Source organism: Bactrocera oleae, chromosome Y (genome assembly GCF_042242935.1).
Source record: "Bactrocera oleae isolate idBacOlea1 chromosome Y, idBacOlea1, whole genome shotgun sequence".
Classification (NCBI taxonomy): Eukaryota; Metazoa; Arthropoda; class Insecta; order Diptera; family Tephritidae; genus Bactrocera; species Bactrocera oleae.
In genome coordinates, this window is record NC_091542.1 from 3,294,593 (window position 1) to 3,314,167 (window position 19,575).

The following is a 19,575-nucleotide window of genomic DNA, read 5'->3' on the forward strand; positions in this document are numbered from 1 at the left end:
CAAAATAAGAGTAATCTGTTTTTGGAAGTTGTTATTATTAAATTAGATTTCTTAAGTGAAATAAATGACATTCAGTTGTGAGTTTTCATTATTACCTTAAATTTTTTTAAACTAAATTAATAACCACTAGTTGAGGGTTACCATTATTATATATACACTTTAGAGACTTTAAAATGGCTTTAGTAATCTCTAATTAAAGCTTGATCTATTATCCTTACTTAATGGCTGTCATTATTATTTTGGCTTAAAAGACAAAATACTACCATAGTTCAACACCAAACAGATTTAAAAATATCTTGCCGTAGATTCCCTTGCCGTCTATAAGTTGGATCCAAGTAATGCTTTTACATAAATCATGATTTCGAAACTATTTACCGTAGTTGTAGGCATTTCAGTCTAAGGAAAACAATTTACAAGAAAATTCAGTATATTTACCTAAATACATATATTTAAATAAACAGGGTGATATTATTTAAAAATCTTAAAACTCAAGAACACCTGAAACGATACAGATGACAGACGAAAATTAACGAAAAATTTTCGTGCAAACAATGATAACAGAGCTCTACAGTGCCTACATTATGACCTTATTCATGAAAGTATTGAACGTGCTGTTAGTTTTATGATAATTGTATATCTAATATTTTATTAACTATCCACTTTTTAGTAGTAAATATTTAGCTTTTCAGTCATGTATAGGGTTCTGGTCCATATCCTCAACTTGCTTACCGAAAATATGAGAAAAATTGTGAGAAAAGAGTTAAGATATTATTAAAAATCAAACACTAAGGTATTTAGAATTACAGTCTCAGTAGTTCTGTTTCAAAAGTACACATTGACTTCTCTGAAACAATGATGCCGCCAAATACCCAGATATCGGTATAGTCTACGAATGGATTTAATAAGAGGGTGAATCATCAACAGCAGAGTTTTTTCCTCAAATAAACTCACTCGGACTAATCTGAAGCAATGATGCCGCCAGACACTCAGATATCGGTACAGTCTACCAAGGGATGTAAATAAAAAGGTGAAATATTAACAGCAGAGTTTTTTCCTCAAAATAAACTCAGTGATTGAATATGTGATCAAGATAAGAATGACAAAACAATTTGTTAAAGCATTAGACGTGGAAGGATATAGTTTTAGTAACACTGGCGGAAAAGTTGAAAGAGGTAATATTTACTGGTAATCAAATACGGCAAATAATGATAGATACAGCTAATACCAAAGTTATAACTGTTGAAATAACACTAATTACAACTAGTTAAGGATTCCCATTATTACTATGGAATTTTAAGATGACTTTAGTAGTCCCCAATTATAGGTTGAAATTATTTTCTTAATAATAATACCACAGCCTATAGATGTTAAATATATCTTACCGCAGTTTCCATATCCGTCTAGAAGTTCGATCCAAATGATTTTTACACAAATCATATATTCGAAACTATTTACCGTCGTTGTAGGCATTTCAGTCTAAGGAAGACAGTTTACATGAAAGCTGAATATAACCATAAATATATATATATATACATAAAGAGAGTAACGTTATAAACAGGGTTATAACTCAAGAACACCTGGAACGATATTGATGACCTACGAAAGTTTGCAAAAATTGTAATGTGGAATATTTGAAGATTCTCAAATACGACAAGTAATGGGAGATAATGGGAGAAAATGAAACTTGGAAAATTTTTGTGTCCATAGTCAAAAACTTGTTAGGCAAACAGTGAGTAACAAATTAAACAAACTAACAAACTGAAGTTATCTCTAGAAAACAATTTGTGTATCAAGTTGAACTATCTCCGTAATAATCTAGATAAATGTTAAGATTTTTGTGGAAATTATAGTAAGCAACAGGGAGAGCGATTCAACTAAAATCGAAAAGTGACGGAAAAAAGGTATCAATGCTGATGGGAGCGCCACATGATGTCAGATTATTTCTAGTTCTTAAGAAAAGATTTCGACTGAAAAATTACAAAAGAAAAGTTCATCAAAGGCATTTTATTGAAATGTAGCATATGTTTTCCACTTCGATGCATCTTTATTTTTCAAAACGAAACTAAGATTACAAATATTTGTTTCATATTTTTTGATTTTTGTAGTGTAAAATAAAAGTAAAGATTATAATATGAACGAAGAAAATCTTAAAAAACTCATGATCTGTTGACGCAAATATAACCAAAATCGATGTTGCACCTAAGGCAGCAAAACCTCTGTAGACCAGTGTAGTTTTTAAAAATTATTTGTTGCGAAAGTTGCTAACGAAAGGTAATTTCACAAAGGTGATTTCGGTTTGATGGAGTTAAATGTTGTTTTCTTTGTGTTTGAGTGCGATCGATAATCAATCCAAATGTTAACTGCATGTGCAATTAATTATTGGTGTATTATTTGGAATATCAAATTTTAATTGTTATTCATTGAATTCTGATTGATCATTTTGGCGTTGAATTCAACTTTCAAACGGCAAGTTGCCAACGAACATGTACTTTTATATATCCATTATTCCTTAGGTGCATTTGTAGAGTAGAGTTCGGAATATCACCACTATTATGGTACTAGTCCGAATATTACTGTGACACATTTTTTAATGTTACGTAATTTTCTAACAACTCTTTTAATATTGGAATATTTTCTAAAACATTTTTTAAATCAATATGTTTGATCAACTGGGGTAGCTTAAAAATTTATAACAAAGTAAGAGTAATCTATCGTTGGAAGTTGTTATTATTAAATTAGATTTTGGAAATGAAATTAATGACCTTTAGTTAAAACCTTCATTATTACCTTAAATTTTTTCAAACTGAATTAATAAACACTTGTTGAAGTTTACCATTACTATATATACACTTTAAGGATTTTAAAATGGTTTTAGTAATCTCTAATTAAAGGTTGATCTATTTTCCCTACTTAATGGCTGTCATTATTATTTTGGCTTAAAAGACAAAATACTCCCATAATTCAACACCAAACAGTTTTGAAAAATATCTTACCGTAGTTTCCCCTGCAATCTTTAAGTGCGATCCAAGTAATGCTTTTACAAAAATCATGTCTTCGAAACTATTTACCGTCGTTGTAGGCATTTCAGTCTAAGGAAGACAATTTACAGGAAAGCTGAATATAACCATAAATATATATATATACAGAGAGTAACGTTATAAAAAGGTTTATAACTTAAGAACACCTGGAACGATATTGATGACCTACGAAAGTTTGCAAAAATTGTAAGGTTCTCAAATACGACAAATTATGGGAGATAATGGGAGAAAATGAAACTTGGAAAATTTTTGTGTCCATAGTCAAAAACTTGTTCGGCAAACAGTGAGTAACAAATTAAACAAACTAACAACCTGAAGTTATCTCTAGAAAACAATTTGTATATCAAGTTAAACTACAAGTATCTTCGTAATAATCTGGATAAATTTTAAGATTTTTTTGGAAATTATAGTAAGTAACAGGGAGAGCGGTTCAATTATAATCGAAATGTGACGGAAAAAAGGTATCAATGCTGATGGGATCGCCACATGATTACAAAATATTTCTAGTTCTTAAGAAAAGATTGCGACTGAAAAATTACAAAAGAAAAGTTCATCAAAGGCATTTTATTGAAATGTAGCATATGTTTTCCACTTCGATGCATTTTTATTTTTCTAAACGAAGCTAAGATTACAAATATTTGTTTCATATTTTTTGATTTTTGTAGTGTAAAATAAAAATAAAGATTATTATATGAAGGAAGAAAATCTTACAAAAGATATGATAGTCTCATGATCTGTTGACACAAATATAACCAAAATCGATTTTACACCTAAGGCAACAAAACCGCTGTAGACCAGTGTAGTGTTTAAAAGTTATTTGTTGCGAAAGTTGCCAACTAATGGCAATTTCACAGATGTGAGTTCAGTTTGATGAAGTTCAATGTTATTTTCTTTGTGTTTGGGTGCGATCGACAATGAATCCAAATGTTAACTGCTGTATAATTAATTGTTGGTGTATTACTTTGAATATCAATTTTAAATTATTATTGATTGAGTTCTGATTGATCATTTTGGCGTTGAATTCAACTTTCTAACGACATGTTGCCAACGAATACGTACTTGTATATATCCATAATTCCTTAACTGCATTTGTAGAGTAGAGTTCGGAATATCACCAGTATTGTGGTACTAGTAGGTTTGAACGCAATTAAATCTTTCAGTCAGAATATTACTCTGACACATTTTTGAATGTTACATAATTTTCTAAGAAATCCCTTAATATTGGAATATTTTCTAACACATTTTTTAAATCGAAATGTTACATCAATTGGGGTAGCTTAAAAATTGGAAACAAAATAACAGTAATCTATTTTTGGAAGTTGTTATTATTAAATTAGACTTTTTAAGTGAAAAAAAATTACCTTTAGATGAGAGTTTTCATTTTTAGCTTAGATTTTTTTTAAACTGAATTAATAACTACTAGTTGAGGGTAACCATTTTTATATATACACTTTAAAGATTTTAAAATGGCTTTAGTAATCTCTAATTAAACGTTGATCAATTTCCCCTACTTAATGGCTCTCATTATTATTTTGGCTTAAAAGACAAAATACTCTCATAATTCAACACCAAACAGTTTTGAAAAATAACTTACCGTAGTTTCCCTTGCCGTCTATAAGTTCAAACCAAGTAATGCTTTTACACAATTCATGTCTTCGAAACAATTTACCGTCGTTGTTGGCATTTCAGTAAAGGGAAAAAACTGAATTAATAAACCCTTGTTGAAGTTTACCATTACTATATATACACTTTAAAGATTTTAAAATGGCTTTAGTAATCTCTAATTAAAGGTTGATCTATTTTCCCTACTTAATGGCTGTCATTATTATTTTGGCTTAAAAGACAAAATGCTCCCATAATTCATCACCAAACAGTTTTGAAAAATATCTTACCGTAGTTTCCCCTGCCATCTATAAGTGCGATCCAAGTAATGCTTTTACACAAATCATGTCTTCGAAACTATTTACCGTCGTTGTAGGCATTTCAGTCTAAGGCAGAGAATTTACAAGATAATTCAGTATATTTACCTAAATACATATATTTAAATAAACAGGGTGACATTATTTAAAAAGCTTAAAACTCAAGAACACCTGAACCGATATCGATGAATGACGAAAATTCTCGAAAAAGTCTCGAGTAACCAATGATAACAAAGCTCTACAGTGCCTACATTATGACCTTATTCATGAAAGAATTGAATGTGCTTTTGGTTCTGTGATTATTGTATATCTACTATATTATTAACTAACTACTTTTTAGTAATAAATATTTAGCTTTCCAGTCATGTATATGGTTCTGATTCCTATCCTCAAACTACTTACCGAAATTTTGAGTAAAATTATGCAAAAAAAGTTAAGATCACACGCTAAGGTATTTAGAATTACAGTCTACAAAATGTCCTGTTTTAATCAATGAAAATTTAGTTCTGTTTCAAAAGTATACATTGACTACTCTGAAACAATGATGCCGCCAAATACCCAGATATCGGTATAGTTTACGAGTGGATGTAAATAAGAGGGTGAAACATCAACAGATCAAGATAGGAATGACAAAACAATATGTTAAAGCATTAGACGTGGAAGGATATTGTTTTAGTAACACTGGCGGAAAGGTTAAAACAGGGAATATTTATTGGTAATCAAATACGGCAAATACTGACAGATACAGATAATACCAAAGTTATAACTGTTGAAATAAAATTAATTACCACCAGTTAAGGGTTCCCATTATTACTATGGATTTTTTTAGATGACTTTAGTGATCCCCAATTATAGGCTGATATTATTTTTTTACTTGAACGCTGCAATTATTAGTTTGGCTCATAAGATAAAATAATAATTCCACAGTCTATAGATGTTAAATATGTCTTACCGTAGTTTCCATATCCGTCTATAAGTTCGATATAAGTAATGATTTTACACAAATCACATATTCGAAACTATTAACCGTCGTTGTAGGCATTCCAGTCTAAGGAAGACAATTTACATGAAAACCGAATATAACTATAAATATATATATATATAATATATAAAGAGAGTTACGTTATAAAAAGGTTTATAACTCAAGAACACCTGGACCTATATTGATGACCTACGAAAGTTTGCAAAAATTGTAAGGTAGAATATTTGATGGTCCTCAAATACGGAGAATGGGAGAAAATGAAACTTGGAAAATTTTTGAGTCCATGTCAAAAAATTGTTCCGGTGGAAGTGCTGACATTATCTGTGTTCTCATCTTCTGCTTATGCTTTGCGCAGAATGTTACGTTAGGCTTGAGTTGACCAGAAAGAGACCTATCGTCTGTAGGAATGAGCTTAGAACTAAGAGGGCACTCCTTATATCAATAGGTTTTGATTCTCTTAATGGGGATACATCGCAGCTGAAGTAGCGCGTTTTAATATGTGCGATAACAGCGACCTTTGCGTTTTGTAGGGTTAGGTGCGTCATTGTTTCCATTGGGAGTTTGCTGATCAATTGACTTTGATTTTGAGTTGCTCTATAAATTTGAACATGTAAGCAACTACACTTAAGGCCCGGGGGACCGATGAAAATCGTTCAAAGATGTCGGTATCATCCAGTGTTGTATGAAAAATGTCGATCTTTCGACCCTCTGGGGCAATTATGTTACGCATGGGCGATTGTGGTCAAGAATCGGGAGATTCTATCAGCCGCCCTCTCGTACCTAGATTGTCAGCATTGGCTACGGGCCAAGTGGCTGATCCTACTAGGTCAAGTATTTGAAATATTCGATTGGAAATATACGCCTTCCATACATATTTTGGTTTTTCTAACCAGGCCGAATCGGACCACAGATATAAATAATTTGTATTTTACCATATTTAAATGCATTCGCACCATGGATACTAGTTTGTAGACATATTGTTTTTAAAAGAGCCACTTTTGCTTTTGCTACTAGTAAGTGGCTTGTGTTCGCAATTTCGCTTTGTGTGCGAACGTATACCTATAGTGGCGCAGTATGCTTTTTCAGAGGCGTCACAGAAGCGGTGTAGTTCGACTTTGTGCTCTAAGACATAGTTTGCCCATAGAGTGATTTCTGAGATATCATTTAGAGTGCTCGGAAACTGGGACCACTTTTCTAAACTTAGGGGTTATAGTTGTTCATCCCAGTATTCCATCTAGCCATAATTTTTGTATAAGGATTTTTGCTTGTATCATAATAAGCGAAAGCCTATGAAAACTGGTCAGATATCGCATTGCATTGGATCTCCAGAGTTTTTGTTGTACCCTGGTTGTTTCGAATTTAAGGAAATTAGTGTTCAACAAATTTTCCTTTAATATATTTTTTACAATATGGGTCATTTGCATTAATTTTTTTTAAAGGAATCCTTTAGGGTTTGAGGGCTGATATAACCTGTGGTACGGATTCGTATGCTTGTGAAAGACTGTGACTTGCAGAGAGGATATATTTTTAACACCAGAGAAAGTTCTGACTTGGTGTTTTCTGCCAACTCGTGAAGTGTTCGAATGGCTAGATATAGAGCACAGTTGACACCAAGGGTAACTGTTTTTAGTTGCGGAGTGGACTATTAGGAGATTTTCGAAAAATAGTTCACTAAAAATCGTGATTGTCGTTGTGTACGACTATTTGTGAATACACTTTCACAAAGTCCCCATTGTATACGTATTTGAATATACGCCTATTAGATAGATATCTGAGATAAGGGAATTTTCTGAGCTAGTCGAACTTGAGACATTGAAGACCACTTTAACTTTTGTTGTTTTTTTTTTTGGCTTTACTACTGCGTGCCAGGGCAAGTAAAATGAGTGATATTTGCCGTTTATGATTTTTTTACCTGCGCTTACTTTCTCCATGTGGTCTAAATGGAGGTATTTTTAAGCTCATCTTTTTATACTCTCGCAACCTGTTGCTACAGAGTATAATAGTTTTGTTCACCTAACGGTTGTTTGTATCACCTAAAACTAATCGAGTTAGATATAGGGTTATATATATATAAATGATCAGGATGAAGAGACGAGTTGAAATCCTGGTAACAGCAAGCTGCAAGCTCTAACTTGAGTAAAAATTGAGATATCTTTATGAAACTCGGTAGACATGTTTCTTGGTACCGTTAGACGGTTTTTATTGCAGATGGGCGTAATCGGACCACTGCCACGCCCACAAAATACCATTAATCAAAAACAAATAAATTGCCATACCTAAGCTCCGCAATAAGACACAAGACTGTTATTTGGTACACAGAATCACATTAGGGAGGGGCATTTGCAGTATAAATGTTTTTTTTAACGCTATAATAAAAATTTAGAACCTCTACCCACAGTGTGAAAATAGTTGAAATCGGGTGGCAACTCCGCCCACCTCCGCATATCATGATACTATTAAAAACTACTAAAAGCGCGATAAATCAAGCACTAAACACGCCAGAGACATTAAATTTTATCTCTGGGATGGTATGAGATGACTTAATAGTAACCGCGTTCAAAATTAGTTAGTAGGCGTGGCACCGCCCACTTTTAAGTGAGACCCCATATTTTGGGATCTGCTTAACCGATTTCAACCAAATTCGGCGCATAACGTTCTTTTCACATTTCTATATTATAGTGCAAAATGGGCGAAATTGGACTACAACCACGCCTATTTCCCATATAACACCATTTTCAATTTCATCTGATTCTTTCATTTTCCACTAAGCATATCAAGCAACAATGATTATATCGGGGTAAAACTTTGCGTGAATAATACCTTTAAAGTATGCCACCTTGTGACCAAAAATTGTCTAAATCGAACCAAAAATCTTCAAGCCCCTATGAACTAAATATGTGGACCCCAGTGCCAATAGTTGACCTTCTACCGAAAATATCAGTCAATCCACAAAGAAATCACAAACGAGTATACCATTTGACTTTGCGAGAGTATAAAATGTTCGGTTACATCCGAACTTAGTTCTTCCTTACTTGTTTTAGTAAGCTTTTTTCCATACTTAAAAACTGCTGTATTGCAGAGGTGTGAGAGTGACCTAAGGCGATTGTGTTGGGAAATTGTTGTTTTAGTGGTATTCGTACGACGTGCCGACTATTATCTGATCTAGTAGTTGTGGCTTCGTTAAATTCGTCACAATACTAATCTTCAGGGGTTGTGATTGATATGGAGGGTTGTTCTTCTAACTCCCTAAACTTCTTTAATTGTGAATTGACGTATTCATTTGAGATTTTCTCAACCTGAGTGGTCATGGTTGTAACTGGTTCCGTAACTAGTCCACTTAGGATTCAACCGAAAACAGTATTTTGTGCCAGAAGTGTATTTGAAATTTTCTCAATACCTTCGCGTATTATCTGTGGTATGAGATCGCTGCCTAATAGAAGATCTTTTTGAGCGGGGGAGTTGCAGTTGGGATGTGCTAGCATGAGGTGCTGAGGTCCCAATGTTTGCTATTTATACGATAGCTTGGAAGCATGTTTGTGAGTTGTGGTAAGACTATAGCTTTTGCTTGAATTCTTGGAGGATAGTAACGGGGCAGATTTTATTCAATTTTTGAACTACTCTTCGGCCCATTCCTGTAGTTTCGAAACTCGCTTGTTTTGTTGGCAGTTGTAGCCTATTTTGTGCCCTAAACGATATGCATGATAGTTGTGATTATTGGTCTATTAAGGTCTAAGTTTAAGCAGATCTCTTCGATGTTCGATGGAGACGACTGCTGTGGGTAGTAGTACCCTACTGTGGTTTCCACTGTGTTGCGTTTGCGTTTTTATATTTTGATTTCGGGATTTTCTGTAGCAATTAATCCCGTAGCCTTTTTAATATTAATTTGAGGTGAGCTGGAAAAATGTGTGATATGTAACATTGAATAATATTGTTTATGACAATAAACGCAATTAAATTTACTGTCGCACTCTTTAAGGGTATACACATGTGACAGTTAATTTGGGCAAAGTATTTTTGTTTTCACAAAATTGTTCCTATCGAAAATAATAAATTTTTTGAATTTCTCGCAAGATTTCAACTTATGCATTTCTGTTCGCATACGTTTGTTTATACTGTTCGGATGTGAACGATTGAGTATTAAACAAGCTTCTATTTAGATTGTTGTTGCTACTGGTTTGGAGTCTATTGAAGCTTCTATTTAAGCCGTTTTGAACATTTTTAGCTCTAACTAGTTTTTTGTCTACCCTTTCTGCTATTTCGTATTCCGTAGTTAGAAATTTTTTCATTTGCTGCCGCGTTGGGCATTTTGTTCCGAGATGATAGCGATTGGCAGAATAGGGTCCTAGCTGTCTGTAGGAATATTTTGTGTCGATAGAACTGACAAGCAATTAGAAACATTGGATTGTAATTCTTCACTTGTTTCTTTCTGAATTTTAGGCAAGTTCATTAGTATCATTACTTGCTTATCGACCAGTATTCTTTCATGTTCGTATCTTGCTTTTCCTCTGGATTCCCAAGCCAGATGGAAACTATCGTCATTTAGTGCGAACTGTTTGACTATGACGCCTGCTTGACTTTTAGTTTTGTATTGGAGGTGATACGATTTTTGTTCATTTGAAAGTTTTGGGTGATTTATGTAAACGGCTGTATACATGTCCCGGAACGACGGTCATTGTTCATAACCGCCGTCACATGTGGGCACCTTGATGACTAAATTCGACTCCTGATTACTTTAATTAATTTTAATTGATCCAAATAATTGATTTGGTTTCTTCTGGTCTAAGCAGTTTTCGTACTTAGCGTAAGCCGAAGATTTAAAATTTTCAAGTCGATCTGAGTCGTCAGGTTCTACTATATATTATCAAAACTTTCCTTTTTTATTTATAATACCGATTCACAAGTGGCCTGAATCGGCGAAGAAAAAAATGGAGTTAAGTATCGTATTAGATTGTCACGCTCAGAGATAAATTCTGCAGGTGTACATAGACTCTTCTCTTGAGAAATCATTTTCGGTACTTTTACAGACTGTGTTGTTTTGGATTCTGAGCTCATTTAGAAAATATATTGAAATTAATGTAAAAATTCTTCGACCGATGGATTTTAAGCCATATGCGTGTATATGAATGTGTGAACGAAACTTATGCTACCGTTATGTTTTCGTCCTCGTAATTATATGAATATTTGAAATGCCTACAAGTACAACGACGATAAATGGTTTCGAAGATATGTTTTGTGTAAAATGATTACTTGGATCGAACTTATAAACGGAAATGGAAATTACGATCAGATATTTTTTAAATCTGTATGAATTATGAAAGCATTGTATCTTTTGAGCCAAAATAATTATGGCAGCCTTTAAGTAAGGAAATAATATCAACCTATAATTGGATATTACTAAAGTCATTTAAAATAATCTAAAGTGCTAATGGTAACTCTCAACTAGAGGTTAATAATAACAACCTCCAAATACAGGTTACTATTATTGTTGTGTCATCGATTGAGAACCACTGCATTTTACCGTCATATGTTCCAACATTTTTTTTGCTATTTCTTGTTCTCTATTTAATAACCTAAAATATTCAAGGGCAAGCAGTAGAATTCATTCACCTCAATGTAGTTAATAATTGTATATTCGTTGTGTACACACATATTTGCTTGCTTGCGCTTGCTTTGTACACTTATACTACCGCTATTTTTTCGTCCTCGCAATTATATGAATATTTGTTTGTGCACATTAGCTAGTCCCATTTAACATGTACTAAGCTTAATATGTAAGCAGCCTCTTGCAATGCTGCATTCCCATTTTTTAAATTTCTCTCTTTTTTTAATAACTACATTATATACGAAGGAGCAATAACGCAAACTAGGAACTTGGATCATTCTCCTTTTATGAACTGTTAAATGTATATAATTTACATACTTATGTATTATATAATACATATGCACTAATATAAAACGAAGCTATGTATTTAGCGGTAATGAAATATTGTTAAGAATATTATTTAAGGAGAAGAATGTTGCAAATAAAGAGAGTAAAAAAATTCTTTGTAGCCTACATAATTTTGGGTCCAACGTTTGTTCTTTAGCATATTATTTCGAAATATGGTCAGTATTTGACTGGGCATTATCGTCATTGCATATTATCGTCGTTAGAAATTACCGTCATTGGACTTCGTCACCATTGGATATACCAGCATCGCTCGTACACAGTATTGCTTAACTTAGCTTATTGCTTATTTTAATTAAATTCTCTCAATTCATACTGTTATCGAAAGATTGGATTCTGATGATGGAAGACGTGCTGGTCTGGAAAAACTTTACCTCACAACTAAACTGGTTGGCCAATCGCAACTGGCAGAAGATAACAACGTTTCACTTTCGGACTCAACTTGCGTAGTACAATCAAGTTCAAAACTTTATCAAGCAAATAATTGGTCGTGAGTTTAATTTACCTAATATTAAAAATTCAATAATTTGCGAAATTGTCTCCAAGGTCAAACTTTAGAAACTGTAAATGCGTTTCAAGTGACAAGGGAAAACTACCCAAAAGCGTTAGACTGGTTGAAGATACGGTATGGCAACAAAACACTAATTTTGAAAGAAATAAATTCGTTATTTGATTGACCAGCAGTTATAAACCAAATGGCATTCAGCTAAGAAGTTTTATTGATAAGGCTTCAGCTATTTATGGTTCCTTGTCATAGGTAGGTACCGACAGCCAAATATAATAATAATAATATAATAATTAATTTAATATTGCAGAAGTCTGATGAAAAAAGGTGGAAATATATCATGAACAACAGATTGCGAACACATATACCATTTAGCTGTTTTAAAAAGACCTTACGGTAGAATAACAAATTACATTTCAGGATGATCCGACGTGTTTGTGCGAGTCATATACTACGGCGTTGATACGATTCAATGCACAAGAACTTCGATTAGTCAAATCACCACAATTGAAAGCCCAATATGTTGAATTAATAAACGACTACGAGAGCTTGGGTCATATGAGCGTTGTAAAAAATCCAAATCTTCACCCCAAATTATTAAACACATCCCAAAAATTATTAAACGATATTTAGATGGTTGGTCCTATTCATTAAAAAGGAACTTCTTCTTCTTTTACTTTGTTTTCGATTCTATAGGTTTGTAATCACTGTCGATTTAGTGAAGATGTATCGCCAAATATTAATGCATGAAGATGATGGAAAGTTCCAGTACAATCTGTGAAGGAGTTCACCGACTGAATATATTCGCACGTATCAACTAAATACTGTAACCTATGGAATGGCTGTGCTCTCGCTATATGCAGTTTGTTCTATCTAGCGGAGCAGCATTCAGAAGTGAAGTCATCATTCTACGTAGATGTCTACTCTGTGGTGCTGATACTCTAACCGAACTTTCACAGATAAAGCAACAGCTGTTAGAATTAGGGCAGTTTAAATTAACAAAGTGTCCATCACTAGCACACTTGTACTAAAATGGAACCAAAATCTTGATTGTTTGTTTTTTCATTTGAAGCAAAACAAGCACTGACTAGTTGTTGGACTTTTGGTTCCTATTGTTATAACATCAAAAGTTATTTTGCAAAAAATATGGCTACTAAAGTTGGATTGGGATGAATCTGTGCCAGAGAACATTGAATTTGCGTTAGAAAACTTTCTTAACTGTTTATCGGATCTTTCATTAATTAATCTGCCTAGATCCTGTTTCTCGACAAATATGGAGCCTTATCAGACTCACAAATAGTATTACATTGGCTGAATATGCATTTTGCAACACTTTCGTCTCTTGTTGGTAATCGAATTTCGGAAATTCCGGATTTATGCAAGGGTGCCCATCAACTCATTGTAACCCGGTGGAGATTGTTAATTGAATATGGTACACCGAACCAAAGTTTCTATACGAAAACTCAGAGAAACGGCCAAAGGACAGCAGCGATGATATCGACATGAAAGTTGTCAAATAGCTTGGATGTTCCGCTTCATCAATAAATTTTGATATGGTGCAAACCTTAATGATTCATTAACACTTTCACCACAAGCGCTACATTACGCCTTTTTTTGCGTAATTTGGAATATTCAACACATACATTTCGCTAATGAAATTCATCTTCTACGGAAAGAGCTCACGATAAACGGTCCGTTACGTTATTTAAATCCTTTAATCGAGTATACCGAAGGATTTCAAATACTCAAAGTTGAAGGTCGATTGGAATCAGCAGATATTCCAGAATAAATTAAACACCCAATACTGTTTTACGATCGCCATCTACATCGGAAACACTACCATGCAGAAACAAAGGCACTCGTAGCAATTATAAGGCTTAATCAATTTAATTTTTATTTAGCAAGACGCACTGTCAGATTGTGCACACATTGTATATATTTTATACATTACAAGCCTAAGCTGATGAACCAAGTAATGGGAAGGTTACCTGTCGAGCGATTAACTTCATATCGCTTTTTTGCATGGTTCGGTATTGATTTCTGAGGACCAGTCAACGTATCGGTGTTTGCGTATTTGAGGCAAAACACCTTATAAAGCGTACATTGAGATCTTCGTTTGTCTAGCGACAAAGGCGGTTCACATCGAAGGACATAAACATACTGACCCTTAAAACACAATAACTTCACTCCCAATAGATGAAATGTCAAGAAATTTTTACTCGAAGTCGCCAAAGGATAGGAGATTCTAACGCACTAGTCGACATATAGATGGCGCATTTACTTTGTAACTTTTTTACTGTTTACTTTGGAACGCACCTTGTATGTTATATTTATAATATAATAATTATTATCAGTTATCAATAAATTCATGTGCGCGCACTGCTCTGTAAAGTAAGTATGTATGTACGTATGACATTGCAATAGAAATAATGCATACGCAAATCTACATATATATGTGTACAAATGTAAGGATGTAAGCCAATAGGAAAAATACAAACGTTGTTATACAAAAACAACAATTCTCTAATTAAATATGTTAAATAAACAAATTTGAACGGAGTTTCATTATAAAACTAATAATACGAGTGCTTTCTTTATAATTCTATTTAGAACTAGTGGAAATAAATTTCGTGCTCCCCAATAAATTTGGTATCCTTTTATTCATGGTCCTTCGAGCCATACCGAATTTATTTATTTTTTTTTTTTCGGGGGAGGTTGAGAAAAATGCCTCCCGCATCGTCATTGTGTCATCACAGCAATAATATGTGCCACTTGCGGGTCACTAAAAAACTCTCCTCTAGGGAACCGTCGCCCACCCTGGAACCGCTTTCGCATTACTTCAGGGTGGCGTTCCATATTTCTCGTCTTAAGACTTACATGTCGTTACCTGCGTCTAGATTCCGGTTTTTAATCCGTAGTACGTTTTCTATATAATTTTTCACGTTCTTCCAATTTTCCTCGTTTTGGAGCGTGATAGTTATGATGTTATCTGCATTCAGGGTGCCGACCAAAGTGTAGACCTTATTTCGTTGCGTTTGCCAGCGTGTGCATTTGAAAAATGTGTGTTCAGCGTCGTCCTCGATCGCGTCATTGTATATACAGGACGGCTCTTCGACTTTCCCCATTTTATATAGATACTTCCTGAAATATCCATGCCTGGATAGCATCTGAGTAGTGTAGAAATCCACCTCACCATGTTCCCTGTTAGACCATTCTTTTATGTTTCGGACTAGTCTGGCCGTCCATCTACCGTGGCGTCCTTGCTCCCAGCGAGCTTGCCATTGTTCCAAGGTGTCGCTCTTTATTTCCTCTTTTGTAGCGGCAGCATCTGTTCCTTGTTTCTTCAACGTCCACATTTCCTTTCGTTCAAATGCTAATAATTCGATGGGTGTGTTTCCGCTTATTACATATACAGCTTCGCCCGAGGCTGTATGGTATGCCGATGCTACTCTTAGAGCAGCTGTACGACACAATTTTTCGAGGGATTTGCGTCGATTATTTTTGCTTAATGTGTCTGCCCATAACTATGTTTCGTAGAGCAAGACATTTAGTGTTGTCGACATCAAAAGCCGTTCCGTTTATCCTGTCTCGGTGCTCCGATATTAGACATCAGCCTGCTCAGTTGGCTAGTTATTATGGACGCTTTTTTCGCAGCGTCTTGAATTTGTGCCCAGTAGGTAAGCCTGGAAACTATTTTTACCCCAGGTAGTTGATAACCTTTTGTGTCCTTAATGTTTCTGTTGTTGTCCTCATGTCTACTAGAGTCGAAATATGCTTCTTTGTTAGCAGTACCAGCTCGGTTTTTCAGTGGCAAGTTTGAGACCTTTCGCATCAAGCCACATTTGTGCTCTGATCATCACCTGGTTTAACTTCCTGCGCGCATCTTCGGGGTCTCTCGCAGTTATTATCGCGGCGATGTCATCTGCGTAGCCAACAAGATATGATCCCTGCGCAGCTCCGGACGTGACCTTCAAGTGTCGTGGTCTTTCAGAGGTTTTATACAGCAAAACTCTGTCTCCCAAATAGCTCCTCATCATTATGCTGAGAAATGTGGGTATTTGAAGGTTTTCCTATAATGCTTCAATCATGTTTTCTCATCGAGCGCTGTTGCAGGTGTTCCGAACTTCAAGGGTGCCGAGTAAAACAACTCGTCTGAGTTTATTGCATCCTCTGTGCGCTTCTTCTACGCTCCTCACGACCTTCTCAATAGCCCCCAGCGTTTATTTACCAGGTCTAAAATCGTATTGCTTCGGTGATAAGCCACCTGCTGTCGTGATTGCTTCTTCTATTCGCGGTTTCAGCATTCTCTCGAGAAGCTTATCGGCTGTGTCAAGCATGCAAAGAGGTCGGTATGCTGATGGTTTTTATAATTACCTTATACCCTAGACCCCACGGGTTTATGTTTAAGTCATTCCGAAGCTCTTTCCATTTTCCTCTTTTGCTAATTTCGAAAGCCCGCTTTAGTTCTTTCTACGCGGCGTGAATATTATACATTTCTGTTGTTGCGTTACTTCTACGTCTGTTTCTTGTGTAGATACGTCTTAAGTAAACAGGAGTGTGTTTTTAACTGAGCAATGTTCACTGTCCACCAGTATGCAACCCATTTTTGTCTCCTGCTTTGGGTCCGAGGCATTCCTTCACTACATACTTGGGTGATTCGCCTCATTGTTTTCTTGACGTTTTCTCTTGAATCCCATATGTCGTTTTTTGGGAGCTCATGCTTATCAATTTCTGAGATAAGTGCCTCGCTATTAAGTTTAGATACATTCTAGTTTTTCGTGATACCGTGTAATCTATTCTGGGTGACTGCGTTTTGGGGGTCTATTTCGAAGGTTATGTACTGGTGGTCACTACCAGTGTAATCCTCCATATCCTGGATATCTGGTGCAGTTTCCTCGATGCCTGGTCTCCTAAATGTCGTTGCTGCTCCCGTGTTGAGTACCATAACGCCGAGGCCGGCAGCCATGTCAAGTATACGTTTACCTCTGGAGTCAGTATTTCGAATTCCCCATTCAATAGCTTTTGAGTCTCGTGAATCCTCCAATATCTCGTTCTGTGTCTTCCATGCTGTCTAATTTGGCTTGGAAGTCATGAATATTATCGCTAGGGGTTAAGAAGCAGCTACAGAGATCGCATTTGGTCCAGACGAAACCGTGCTCAATTCCTCTACTTGGCGTGGCTATTTTGCTACTGGGGGAAAGCTAGGTCGCGGCAGTGCCACTGTCGACTTCTATCTATATTCCATTCTGTTTCCTTTTGTACTTCTCGCTTATAATGACAACGTCATAATGGCGCTACGTTGTCATTTGAGTCAGGAGTGCGTATGCATTTTTACTTCTGTGCGTGTTGGCTTGGAGAACTTTAATTTGTCTACGAAGTCTTTAAATACTGTGCATTTATTTGATCCGTTCGTATATGTTTGGCCTCTGTGCATATGCAGCAGGTTAAAAGCTTGTTGTACTCCTTAAGTCTGTGTGCCGGTTGGCCGTATTTAATACAAATAGCTTGCTCTCTTCTGTCTGATTCCTTGCAATCATAAACAAGGTGTCCTCGTTCGAAGCAACGGAAACATCTATTAAAAGATTTAAGTCCTAGTCTGCAGCTGATCAATGCAAATTTGTCTTAGCAATGTATCTGCTTTAGCACTTGGTAATTTAATATATGCTCTGACCTGCTCTCTACTGTTGGGTGGAGATATGTTTATTTTCGGGTCAGGCACTGCTTCTCCAAGAGCGCTCTCTATTGCTTCGATCACTTCTTCCTCTGTCGTTAGGGAATCCAGGTCTCCAATCTCCACTGTGGTCTTTGGTTTAAGGTCGGCTACTGATGGGCTCTCTTTTAATGTACTCTTTAGAGATTCGAAGAAATTCGGGCTTGCCACCTGGCCTTTTTCTAGCTCTAGTAAAAGTGCTCCTGCTCTAGTTTTTCGTATTCCTTTTATTTTGACTGCTGTTTCGTCGGGCTTTAAGTTCTTTTTGATATCCCTGAGGGCATCTGCGTAGCTGTTTCCTTTTGTTGGATTAATAATGACGGCTTCCGAGAGTATTTTTGGCCTGATTTTGGCGTTGGCCTTTTCTATTGGCTTTCCTGAGCTGCCAGTTTTTGTGGAGACCTTTGTTGATTTATGACGCTCGTCGAGTTTCCTTGGCTTCTTCGGCATCACTGTTTTCCACTGCTCGGCTTCTTCCTTTCGGGGACGTGTAGCGGTGCGTGTTTCTGCAGGGCTGGTGGCCCGTCGTTTGGATGTGGTAGCCTGGGGCGTTGTCCTTGGTTGATTATTAGTTTCGGCTAAAGGCTGCGGTTTCTTCTCTGACATCATCCAGCTCCTTCTATCTCTTTTAATGATGTCGAAACGCTCTTCCAGCTGAGCTGCTCCGTTTTTTACGTCGAGACTGACGTTCTTCTCTTTAGCCATTGCCTGCTTCATTTTTTGAACAATGGCTCTACACTTTTCGAGGGACTCTTTTTCTGCAAGTCGAATTTTGTGCACGAACTCCCTCTCGGGGACTTTTGTGGGGTATAGGTTATTTTTGCCGATGTTGGAGTGTTGTGTTCCGTCATTGGTCTTTCCAGGATTGCAGCTGAAATCGTCGTTGTAGACTCGGTCGGTACCAAGTGTTTTTGGCTGGTATTCGCGCTCTTTTGGGTCACTGGCGATCGCAGAAGCAGTAGGCATTGGTAAAAGCATTGTTGTATTCATTGTTTCTGTTGTTCTGTTTCTCTTGTTGTGATTTTTTTTCGCTGTTGTCGTTTTTCTTGTTTTGATTTTTGTTTTGAATGTTCCTGTTCAATTGAGTCTTCGCCGTGCTTGTCTACACTTACGGTAGGTCATGTGAGGGTTGGCACAAGTTCTCATGAGAGATTGTGTTTAGAGTCAGCCGGACGCTAGTCAGGAGTTCTCTCAACTGAGCCTGTACGACCAATTTAATGGGGACGTGCTTTGAACGTACTCTGCCTGGGTTTTAACGAGACGGAGGCGATTGTGATATTAGCCTACCAGCCATTTCAGCAAGGTGTCACCCTTGCTTACTGAAGTGGTAGGATATCACTCTCACCAGCCCGAAAACAATTTTGTCCTATCAGTTTTTTTCCAGTATGCCTTAATCAGGATCTTACTGGTCTCGACCCTGATGGGCGCGAGCCCGTGGTGGTTTTTCCGTGCAGTTGTGCACGTGCATACATTG

The 19,575-nt window shown here is 36.0% G+C and overlaps 1 long non-coding RNA gene across 1 annotated transcript in view; it reads right to left on the reverse strand.

Moving 5' to 3' along the window:
* Nucleotides 1-19,575, reverse strand: part of LOC138858252 (uncharacterized) — a 106,420-nt gene that overhangs the window by 40,970 nt on the left and 45,875 nt on the right. The window lies entirely within an intron of this gene.